At 43.1% G+C, this 12438-nt stretch overlaps 1 protein-coding gene across 1 annotated transcript in view; it reads right to left on the bottom strand.

Annotated features, from left to right (window-relative positions):
- The window catches only part of LOC122922106 (N-acetylated-alpha-linked acidic dipeptidase 2-like), a 155890-nt gene extending 144846 nt beyond the window's left edge, over positions 1–11044 (bottom strand). Inside the window, exon 1 of the mRNA XM_044272581.1 lies at positions 10913–11044. The gene's annotated coding sequence lies outside the window, so the exon portion shown is untranslated. The remainder of the gene's footprint in view (positions 1–10912) is intronic.
- Positions 11045–12438: the final 1394 nt, after the last annotated feature.

The following is a 12438-nucleotide window of genomic DNA, read 5'->3' as shown; positions in this document are numbered from 1 at the left end:
AATGGTATTTATACAGTAAAGCAGATTTTGTCTATTTCAGGAACTGAGATAATGTCGTGGCGAGATCTTCAGTCTAAATTTGATCTACCGGCCTCCCACTTCTTACCATATAGGCAGATTTTGTCATATTGTAGGGCACAATCGGTAAATATGGGAGAGTCAGAAAGAATGGGATGGTTTGAACACTTGGTGGGATCCCAGGAGACATCCCTGTTTGATTTATACAAAAAGATCAGAAATGTTTACTCGTCCCCTACTGGGGAAAAGGTGTTCAAAAAGTGGGAGGAGGAACTGGGAGACACTTCTCTGTCGGGGAAACTACGGGAAGGTCTGGAAAGGGTGAGGGAGGCCATTTGCAGTGAACCTTGGAGGGAAATGCACTTTAGAATATTGCACAAGGTGACATACGCATTTGACCTATCATATAGAGATGCCCCAGAACATTACCTACGGTGGTGCCCGAAATGTCACCTGCCGAAAGCAGGTTTGTTACATGGATTATGGGAGTGCCCTGTGTTACAGCCACTGTGGCAAGAAACTACTAAATATATAAAGTTGGTCTGGGGGATAGAACCCCAGCTTACCCCACTTAATTGTATCTTCCACTATGTGCCTTTCGATCAGAGGGGCGAAATTACACATTCTACACGTTAGGGGGGTCTATTTATTTTTATTGGCAGTTAAGAAACCTATTCTTAGGCACTGGATAAAGGCATCCATACCCACATTAGATGAAGCTATAGGTACGAAGAAACATGTCCTTTATATGGATAGGTTAGACACGGGGAATAATAAAGAGAAATCGACCAAGCAGTTCTTCCATAAGTGGAGACAGTTCATAGAAAATTCTTTGGAATTGCTGGAAAGAAAAGAGGCTATAACCCCTTTTCTCAATACCAAGTGGTACCTGGAGGAACAACTGAAGGGGACACTGGGAAAACTGGTATTGGATTAATGCTGTCTAAATAAAACTTAACATTTAATGTTTGCATATAAAATAATAGGCCCAAAAATGTATTAAAAGTGTTGCATTGAATACAACTCAAGAACTGCATATGTGTGGTCAATTGCAGTATAGCTGTAAGTGAGGAAGGGACCCAGTAAAGGGATAGCAACACAGAGAGAGTGAGAGGAAAAACAGACGGAAGGACACAATGCTGGGTCTAAAACGCTAGGTGTCCCTAAGTCTGTCTCTGTCCCCACTCATTTTTATCTTGTTTTTTACTGAAGTGGCTGTGGACCAAACGGTCTTTTAGGCTGAGGCCCCTGCAGTATGTTACTTGTACCTTTTCAGAGATCACTTCCTTGATATCAGGATCAAGTTGAAGGATTTTCCAGTGTCTCCTCAGCACTGCCTTGACCTCTTCTGCCGCCCCATCAAAAGTTCCTATAAGATGTATTGGGCTATTATCTCCCCTCTTGGGTTTCGTGTGGCGAAACACATTAACAGTGTACACAATGGTGACTACTCGAATCAGAAATTTATGGGGATTGAGGTGACTACTCGAATCTGAAATTTATGGGGATTGAGGTGGTCCCACGACCAGTACGAGGAGGAGATTGGGACAGGGGGGTCCTCCAAAGAGAAACCTGGTGGATTTTCCAACTTAACACGGTAGTCCCCAGGGGGCTCAATGAGGAATTGGTGTAAACCAAAGAAAAGCGTCAGGACATGTTTAATTATACCTAAAAAGGTTTAAACCAGGACCTTTGATTTTTGAGTGATATTAGTGTTGTATTATCAAGGCCTGATTGAGTCAGGCAGTAACACTGTATTGCCAAGCCTTATTACATCTTTGCTAGTTGTCTTTGGACTACCAGTTGTATCAGGAGTGATCGGACCTGTTCACATCTGCTGGACGAAGCTGGGCAGTCTAAACCTAGGAAGGGAGACTCTAGGGATTATAAATTAGAGTGGGGACAGAGACAGACTTAGGGACACCTAGGGTTTGAGACCCAGCATTGTGTCCTTCCGTCTTTTTTTCCTCTCACCCTTTACTGGGTCCCTTCCTCACTTACAGCTATACTGCAATTGACCACACATATGCAGTTCTTAAAGGGGTTATCCCACTTAGCGTTTTTAAACTTACCTGCTGCCACCGCGCGTTCACTTCCTGGATTCTGGCTGGGGGCGGGCTTCATCTTGATTGAAGTCTTCTCCCGGCCGTGCCGCGCGCTGGACTGAATGCGCACGCCGCCGCGCATGCGCAATGGTGACTTATTCCTACAGAGCCGGCGTGCGCGTTCGCAGCTCTGTACTATTCTGGCCGGGAAGAAGTCACCGTCGCGCATGCGCGGCAGCGTGCGCGTTCAGAACAGCGAGCGGACCGGCCGGGAGAAAAGAAGGAGTCTTCTGGGCAAGCGCGACCTTCCGGCTTTTGGAGAAGAGCGGAGGTCGTAACCAGGGGAGACCGAGTCACAACAATCAGGTAAGTGGGGATGAATTTTATCCTAATCGGTGGGGATTTGTTAATAAAGTATATTTACAAAAATGATCACTGTCAAATCATTAACAGATTTAACAGTGATCATTATGATGGGATAACCCCTTTAAGTTGTATTTAATGCAACACTTTTAATACATTTTTGGGCCTATTATTTTATATGCAAACATTAAATGTTAAGTTTTACTTAAGCTACCCACTTTGTGAATTGTTATTGGATCTAAGGGTTTAGCTCACAATTGATATCATTAGCTTGACCATCTTGACGTGGTTGTGTTTAATTATTTAATGCTGTCTAGTTCAAAGGATAGATGACGAGATACTTGGAGGAGACCGAATGGATGGGAGGCAGGGTGGTACTGAAACTGAGTCCAAATCTGCTACTAAGCTTATAGATTGTGACCAAAGGTATTCTGGTTTTACTGTTTGGTTTATTTTTGGGGGAGGGGAAGGGAAGGGGTTTATTTACTAAGAAAAATGTATGAGGAGATGGAAAATGGAATATTGATATTATTATGCTATATGGATGAACATGCATATATGTACGAAGAAACATGTATGGAACATTATTCATTATCTGTACTTGATTGGAATCTCCTTTAATAAAATTTGATTAAGAAAAAAATATATAAGAAAGGAAAGGAAAGCCCTGACCACTTTCAAGGGAATTACCCTGAGTCATTGGTTCAGATATGTGGATCACACTTGGGTTAAAATTCATAAACAAGAGTTACAGGCTTTCACCGACCACATCAACTCAGTGGATCATAACATCAATTTCACGCGGGAAGATATGCAGAACAACAAACTGGCGTTTCTGGACTGTCTTAAAACAGTGGAAGAGGGAAGGAAGCTGGGAATAGAGGTCTATCGAAAACCAACACACACAGACCAGTACCTGCTATTTGATTCCCACCATCCTCTAGACAACAAACTGGGAGTCATCCAGACTCTACACCACCGGGCAGAGAAAATCCCCACCAGCACAGAGGCCAAGGCGAAGGAATTCAAACACCTCAGAGGGGCACTTAAAAACTTGTGGGTATCCAGTTTGGGCCTTTGTCAAAACAGAAGGAAGGAGAAGAAAGAGCACCTTGACTACCAGTGAGGGGGCCGAGAAGCATGACAGACGCAAGAATATGGTTGTAGCTGGGGGGAAACTCAAAAGGATTTTTAATAAACATCCCATCCCTGTCTGCTTTAAACTCAGCAACACACTGAGGCAGCAACTGGTTCACCCCAAAGACCCAACGCCTAAACACAAGATGGACAACATTGTGTACGCAGTCCAGTGCAATGAGGAATGCTCAGAACTGTATATCGGCGAAACAAAACAACAACTACATCAGCGTATGGCTCAGCATAGAAGAGGCAAAACCTCTGGTCAAGATTCAGCCGTGTACTTACATCTAAAAGAAACAGGTCACATCTTTGAAGACAGTCAAGTACGTGTTTTGGATAAGGAGGCCGATTGGTACAAACAAGGTGTGAAGGAGGCCATCTACGTAAAAATGGAGAAGCCAAGCTTAAATAGAGGCGGGGGGGGGGGGGGGGGGTAGACATCTACTGTCTGCCACATACAATGCTGTCTTTATCACCTACTGACTCCAATTAGGATAATGGAATCAACACCTTTGAGCCCATGCTGGGTATAATGACCTCTGACCCCATGCTGGGTATAATTACCAGATGTTGATTCAGTTACATATTTATTCCCAGAGAATTCTTGTACAGTCACTCAGAATTGAGAAAGCTCGTTGGAAGAACGAGAGAAACGTTTTCAAGAAATCTACAGTACGTCCAGTTGCCTTGATTTATTATTTACAGATATACCATGACCTGGATAAATGAGAACCTTCACAGACTGTGTGCTTTTGCCTCCTTCCAGCCCTCTGTAGCTAGAGGGAGGAGTTTTAGTTAGAGAGTCGTGTCTAGCCACCCTCCTTAGGGAGAGGTTGTGTGCTGGCTAGCAGGGCACTGCCTGCTCTCCTAGGCCCAGAGGTCCTGTCTCTGAAGTCTACATGGTTGCTTGTCCTCTCCTGGGCTTGCATTGCCTCCTTCCAAGCTGAAACTAAGCTTGAGGTACTCTAAAGCCTGGACAAGAAGTTCCTAGGACTATAAGTAAGAGACAGACTACAGACTACAGCTAACTTAAGTTCCAGCAGAAGAGGAAGAGTTTCCTATTTATCCAGCCTAGCATAGCAGAGTTGAGAGAGCTACCGCATAGAAGTGCTGAGATTGTTGCAGAGGAGTATTTGCCTGCCAAAGTTAAGCCAATACCTGCTGATGACCAAGATATCGTTGGATTACCAATTTATGGCAAGTAAAAGCAACTGTTTAACGTTACTACAAAGTCTGGACTCCATTTATTCTACTCATCCACCATCCAAGTTCATCTACCCCTTTTGCACTGCTCATCTACCGAGACTGTAGGCCACCCAGCAACACTCTGACAATCCTACCCCTGGGTACCAACCTTAGCATCTACAAAGGGAGACTTGAGCTTCCGCTGCTTAACCGCAGCTGGCGTCACATTTACTTGCTCTATAAGGGTCCAGTCACACGTCTGTAGAATAGGTCCGCATCCGGTCTGCAAATCTGCAGAACGGTTGTGGACCCATTCATTCTCAATGGGGATGAAAAGGATGCGGACAGCACACATTGTGCTGTCTGCATCCGCATTTCCGGTCTGTGGCTCCATACTTCCGGTCCAAGGCTCCAGGAAAAAATAGAACATGTCCTATAGACATTTCTATAGGGGTGTTGACCCGGTGTATTGCGGATGCGCAATACACTACGGACGTGTGAATGGACCCTAAGAGGGACATATTTCGTAGAAACCTCCTAAGGGGCAAGGGATACCCCAGACGTGGCACTTAGTGGGACGTTGCACATACTAATGAAGTGCAGACCTACAATCGCATACCATACCTCATACATAAAATGTAATGCATATTATAAGCTGTACAGAATGTATAAAAGCTGTAATTCTTACACATCCATTGGATAACAATGTCTCCTGATCATATGATGAATATGCAGGTGCAAAGCTCCTTATAGTACAGTTAGGCCTAAAAACAGTACGGCCGAACACTCAGACAAACCCTGCCACCCGGTGGTGGACAATGACTAAACAATTTTTTACAATACACAATGTGTCACAGCTTGGACACAGCTTGGTTCAGCCATACCATGTGGTCTTACCCTTATTACAGCGGTGTCTTAAAATGAGTCGGGTAACTTTGCGTCCATCCCATGACCAGGAGAGATTGTTATCCAAAGGATGTAAACAATAGAGGATTCTATCATGAAAGTATATTATACAACCTTTCATCGTAAAAGAATAACATTTATTGACTTAAATCGGAATGCTTCTTTAAAGGGGTTGTCCAGGATTAGTTTTTTAAATGTCTTCTGCAATGAAGTGTAACAAATGGCTGTATTTTCAGCATCATATTTCATTTTATCTTTGCCTGGAGCTCGCTCTTCAGCAAGTGGAGCCATACAGAATACAGAGCGCTTTTATTTCTGTGTCCTGACTGCATCAATATTAAAAGTGTTGGGGTTAAACCCCTAAACCACTGAAGAAGGGGTCGTTTTACCCCAAAACGCGTCTGAAATAAAAGTGAGGGACCACCAAGATAGAAGCGCTTATATCTGCATATTTCCTCATTCGGAATAATGGCAACCCCGAAGTAAACCACTCACGTTGAAAGAGGTTTGGAATCCCCGCCTGAAGTTTAAAGTCACATGACCTTGCAATGAACCACGTGGGACGCCACACAGGGTCCTAGCAGGTCACAGCGGTGAATAACGCTATATCGCTGCAACATACATCCAGGAGCGGGAGAACCTTACTCACAGGTCCTTACAGATAACAGCAGAGACACACGCCATGCAAGTAGACCGACAACAACAGACGCAGGAGTGGTAAAGTACTATACTAATAGAGCACATTCAAATATATGATCCTGATACCAAGTATAATCGAATGGATTTTATTGCGATATACATCCTAATTCTGACTTGACTTTTTGGGCAACATATTCCAGGACATTTAATTCAAAACCATGGCGAATAGCCCTCCTTTTTTGTGCAATTTATTTTTAGTGTAAGATTGATTTTTAATGCAACATGTTGTATATATGATATGTTTACTGTTTATTATCTACTATAAAGTTTTATTCTGATACAATCCAGCTTGAACATATGTTTGCCTGATATTGAGTGACGCCCAATCCAATCCTTTCCATTTTCTCACTACATCAGCACTAGGGAGTGCTGTGGGGCAGTGCACCTTTCCAGAAGTGGAGCAGTGAGTGAGCCACCATTTTTTCGTATTTGCAATCCACATTGTAACTGCCCACACCACTCACTGTACTATGTGTAATCAATGACTCTCTATTCACATGTTTTACTTTCTCTTCTGCCTGTTCAAATATCCGATCACTGTACCCTCTCAATCTCTCAAACAGAGCTATTCGTTCTGACTCAAACATTGAATCTTCTGAGCAGTTTCGGCGGACTCTAATGGTCTCACCATAGGGAATGCCTTTTATTACATGTTTCGGACGGCATGATGAGGCTAAAAGCAGGGTGTTACCGCTTGTGTCTTTTCTATAATTCCTGCTAATCACCTTGCCCGCATTATTTGATAGCTGAATGTATAAAAATGGAATGTCCTCTGACGACAAATTATATGTATATCTAAGATTCCTATTGTTCTTGTTCATGTAGTCGATGCATTCAAAATAACTGTGGAGTTCCAGATCATCACATTGTCATCTATGAACCTCCCATACCACACGATCGAGGACATAAGGTGACACTCCTCCCAATGGGACATGTATATACAGATGTAGCAGGGTTAGCACTCAAGCGCTTAACTAAAATTTCTTAACTCATCGCGTTATCTTGAGACAAAAGCCATTGAAAATCAATTGAAGGTGTTTGCTTAACGCATTTAGTTTAGATAACACGTCTCATAAATCATGAGTGTTAACTCTACTACATCCGTATTTGCGAACGAGGGGGAGATTTTTAAACCAGAGTATGCGATAACACAATGTGGTCATGATTAAGACATACAATCGAAACGCGTAGACCTTGCCTGTCTGGTCAGCCTATGGGTTTTATAATGAAGAAATAAAGAATTTGGATTTTATCCTGAGCCTGCTGATGTTTTTTTTCTGCAGCAGCTGTGCTTGATACTGCAGCTCAGCCCCATTCATTCAAACACGACTGAGCTGCGCTTAGGCCCCGTGACCGATGAACGTTACATCAAAGGCTTACGGAGCTGTGCAAATGGCTGATCGACAGGGATGCTGGGAGTCGGACCCCCACCGATCTAATACTGATGACCTGAGGATAGGACATCAGTATTAGACACTTGGACGGCCCTTTATTTTTAGGACATTCAGCATCAAAGTATCCTATCCTTGTGTAACCAAGGCCTTGGTAAGAAGAATAACTTCTGAAATGCATCTGGTTTGGTCTATTTTCTATTCTGCCTACGAGACGAAAATCAAGCAGAATCAAATACGGCATTGCCACCATACAAGATCTCCCATTCCCATTTCTGACATTCTCGTTTACATTTAGGCGACAAAGCAGTTTAATTGAAAAAATAATGCAGAATAGGGATACACGGTGTCATAAGCGATGAAAATTGGATGCAGTGTGGAGTGGCCTTTCTATTATGCTGTTGGATCTACAATCTTTAAATTATACTATTGCCTGATAAAGAAGAGCCTTGGCACGATGATAAATTGCTGGAACCTGCATGTAATACCGTTACAATGCTGCATTATCTACTCTCCATAGAGGTATGAAGCATGTGATTGCTAATACTTTAGTCTCACAGGAATTCCCAGGAGTAGATAAAGAAGTCTACTATTTTGAGACAAGTGAAGTGGAACTGAGCTACAATACCAGACACCGTCTATTGACAAGAGTATTCTTTTTATGGAGGAAAAGTGGACCCTTGTTTCTAATCCTAAGCAACCTCTGCAAAGTGAATCTCCAAATTGTGTCATCATTAGATCTAAAATCTTAGTTGATTAATAATCTATATTTATCATGTTGATTGTATTAAATCTTCAGGAGAGAACTGGCCATAGACCCTGCAGGGAAATTTCCCAGTGGGCCATTGCCCAGGGGGCTACCTGAGCCTTCTTCATGGCCACCAGCTGGATAATGATCTCATGCTCAGTAATAATTAAAGGGGTATTCCAATCACAGACAATAGGGGCATATCTCTAGGATATGCCCCCATTGTCTGTTAGGTGCGGGTCCCACCTCTGGGACCCACACCTACAATGAGAACAGAGCAGAGAAATGAACAGAGGGTGCACTGCGCATGAGCAGCCACACTCAATTCATTTCTACGGGGCCGGTGAAAATAGCCGAGCGCTGACTCGGCTATTTCTGTCTGCCCCATAGAAATGAATGGGAGCAGGAGCCGCGCGGTGCACTCCCATTCACTTCTATGGGGCCAGCGCTTGGTGGTGGACAGACCCTGGGAAATCCAGGGTCCTCCAGCCACAGCTCTCCCAGCTCCGTTCTCGTTGCCCCAGAGGTAGGACTCACACCTGTCAGACAATGGGGGCATATCCTAGCGATATGCCCCCATTGTCTGTAATGGGAATACCCGTTTAATGGTAGGAGCATCAGTTAATCGTGACCTTGCCCAGCAACCGCAGGTGCCCTTCTAAATTCTGCTGTATTGCTGTCCTCAGGAGAGTGATACAGTTAAATACTGTGGCAGGGGTGGCAGTATTCTTTGCTGCACTGTGGTATTTTGTTCTGCTGGGGTGGTATTATGTGCTACACTACAGTATTGCTGGTCCCATCTACTTGTGGTGCCTCGCCTTCTGTAAATCTGGACATGCGTACAGCATGGGCCCCCTTTTGGTTTTTTTTCAGGACCACTTTGAGTTCCCAGTCCACCCCTGTATATCTTTGTAGTGAATGGATCTCAGTTTTCTTAATTCATTTTTTTAGAAGATAATAAAAAATATATAAATAAAAGCTGTCTGCAGCTGCCACTAGGGGGAGCTCAGTAGCATACTGCATACATTGGGGCATACATTACTGTTGCTAATACAACAGAACTCTAGTGCATATGCAGTATACTAAGGGGCACATCTATTAAGACTGGCATTTAAGACGCCGGTCTTAATAAAGCCCTAAACTGGTGGTGGTTCCGCCGAAGTTATGAAGAGGCGCAGACATAGAAAATGGTGAATGACATGGGCCTCCTGGCCCATCCCCTTCCCCACCCACAATTTTAGACCTGGCGGGAGCTGGGCAAAGTAGCAGATAGAGACGCAACTAAGTGCTGCGCCACCATCTACGCCTGAAATATGCCCAATTTAGGTGTATTTCAGTATAGTAAATGACCCCCTAAATATCTAAAGGGTTTTAGAGGTACTTTCTACCACATTCAACAAGGGGTGTGGCTTAGAGTAATGTGGGTGTGTTTTAGTGGGGAAGGGGGAGTGGTTACAAATCAACACCATGCACCAACATTGCAGCAGAATTTTGACTCAAGGGAAGCTAACTGATGGGTACTATAAACTTAGACTAGACCGTTTAAAGGTGCTCCAGATGTATCATCCAGCATCTGCCAATGTCCTATCTGGCACATTGACTAAATTTTAGACACTCCGGCAGATTTTACTAATCCCGTCTAATACTTAGATTAGACAGTCTAAAGATGGAGCAAATTTATCATCCATCATCTTAGTTAATACCACCTACGTGTATTAATTGGCACATTTTGGTGTTCGTTGGTAAATCCTTAGCCAGGCCCTCTTTCTGATAAGCCACAACCTTTGTTGGACGAGTCAAAAAAGTATGGAAAAAAAACACAATCTGGTTCAAAACATGTACACCAGTTCTTTTGGCGCAAATTTGCAAGGATTTTGGCATGTTTTGATTTGTAAATACCCCCCACAATTGGTAAATTAGCCTCATTGAGTTAATCATATAGCAGTATACAGTAAGCTATCTCTAGTAGTGGCTTCCACTAGAACTTTTATTCTGCTTCTGCAAGTGCTCTGAGTGAAAGGCATGTCTCCCAGTGCACTTGCAGGAGCAGAATAAAAGTTGTAGTGGAAGCCACTACTAGTGGGAGCTTACTATATACTGCTATATGATAAACTGCTATATTACTAATAGTGGGGGGTATTTACTAATCAAAAACTTGGCAAAGAGCATTGACCACCTCACAGTGAAGTTCTGCCTCCAGGACACTTGCGGGAGCAGAATATGACAGATTAAAACGTCATATTCACACTGCTCCTGAAGATAAAAGCTCCATAAAATATATGCTTGCCCAGCTCTCCCCAACCTCTACCTAGTGCCGACAGTAGTTTTGCATGCTCAAAAACACTGACCAATTCCCTTTAATAATTGCTTACAAATCAAAACTAAAATAAGAATAAATTAGAAACAAATAAGTATACCGTCCAGTGCAGCTCTTTTGCGCCTCGTCCTGCAGTCTGTCGAGCTCTGTATGTTCAGTCTTTAGATGTCTTCAAGCTTTGAACACTCTTCTTTCTCTTGTTGGAGTTAATCGGTCTCCTAGCAATTGATTTATAAATCTTTGTATTTTCATACCTCTCTTCCTGTCAACTATTTTCTGTAATTCAAAGTTCATTAGATGTTGCAAGATCGCAGTGTTGATCAGCAACAGATAAAGGGAGGCGAGCAACCAAACAGATCAGTAGAAGGCAGTGTCACTGGCGAATTTTGCAATAACGCTGTGGAGGATGGTGCCAGTTATTGTTGTTTGTAGTCCTAAACTGCACCTCTACAGCACTTTCACTTCATTCAGAATGCCTGCTGTGTGCTTTTGTGTGTCCGAGGGAGGTCAAAGGAGCGAGGGGGGTAGTCTAGGAGACTAGTGCTATTCACAAAAAGGCAATCCTAGATGGTGAAAAATGTGAAAGACACCGTGAGAATGTAAACTGAATCTCCATCTTTTTCTACCATGTTGTTTTAGGTCCCAAATTCAGTAATATAATTTATAGCGTTCAGAGCAACAGGAGCTTAGGAGTTAACTGCATACTGTCCATTGTTTTGGAGTTTGATGAATATACAGTATACAGTAAGCTCCTGTGCATCCTCTAGAAGTGGTTACTGTTATGTTTTTATATCTGTCTATGCAGGAGATTTGGAAATCTGTATCAGAGAAACAAACTTGGCCATTGTAATGATACATTGAGAAAGTACTGGAAGCTGGAAAAAGTACAAAGCAGAGCAACTAAGCTGATAAGGGGCATGAAGGGTCTTAGGGGCCCTTCACACGGGCCGAGAATCCGCCAGATAATCGCTAATGGGCATTCATAGGAACGCTTGCAAGTGGTCAACTGGCAGTGTAAAGGTTCTGCCGATTACCCGTTGAATAAATTAAACGCTCTTTCATTGGGTTATTGGATCGTTTGAGAAGGCACCTAAAACATGGTTTGCCAGCATCCTCTAAACAGCCTCTATTGCTGGGAAACAAGAAGTCTGTTTGGGGACGAGTGATGGCATTAACTACGATACTGTGGAGGAGATCTCTGCTTGTAAATGCAGAAGTCTAGTTTGCTGATGAGCAGGTACTTGTCAGGAAGGAATGCTTCAATCACCTGCAAAATTGGTCCATGTAAAGGGGTCTTAGTTCTGAGGAAAGACGTAACGTAAATACATTTACATTAAGTGTATTTAGTCTTGAGAACAGGCGTCTAAGGGGGGACATGATTAACCTATACAAATATAATGGGCCATACAAAATATATGATGAAAAGCTGTAAAATCCACCTCAAAAGACAAGGGGCCACTGCCTCCGACTGGAGAAGAAAAAGTTCAGTCTCCAGAAGCGTCAAAGCTTCTTTACTGTAAGAACGGTGAAGCTGTACAATAGACTTCCTCAGGACGTGGTCACAACAGGAAGAGTGGACGGTTTTAAAAGTGCTTAGATGAATTCTTAAAATGAAATGGCATTAAC

This window comes from Bufo gargarizans, chromosome 11, assembly GCF_014858855.1.
Source record: "Bufo gargarizans isolate SCDJY-AF-19 chromosome 11, ASM1485885v1, whole genome shotgun sequence".
Taxonomy (NCBI): Eukaryota; Metazoa; Chordata; class Amphibia; order Anura; family Bufonidae; genus Bufo; species Bufo gargarizans.
Note: the sequence above shows the minus strand (reverse complement) of the source record. Positions and strands in the feature narration are given on the sequence as shown.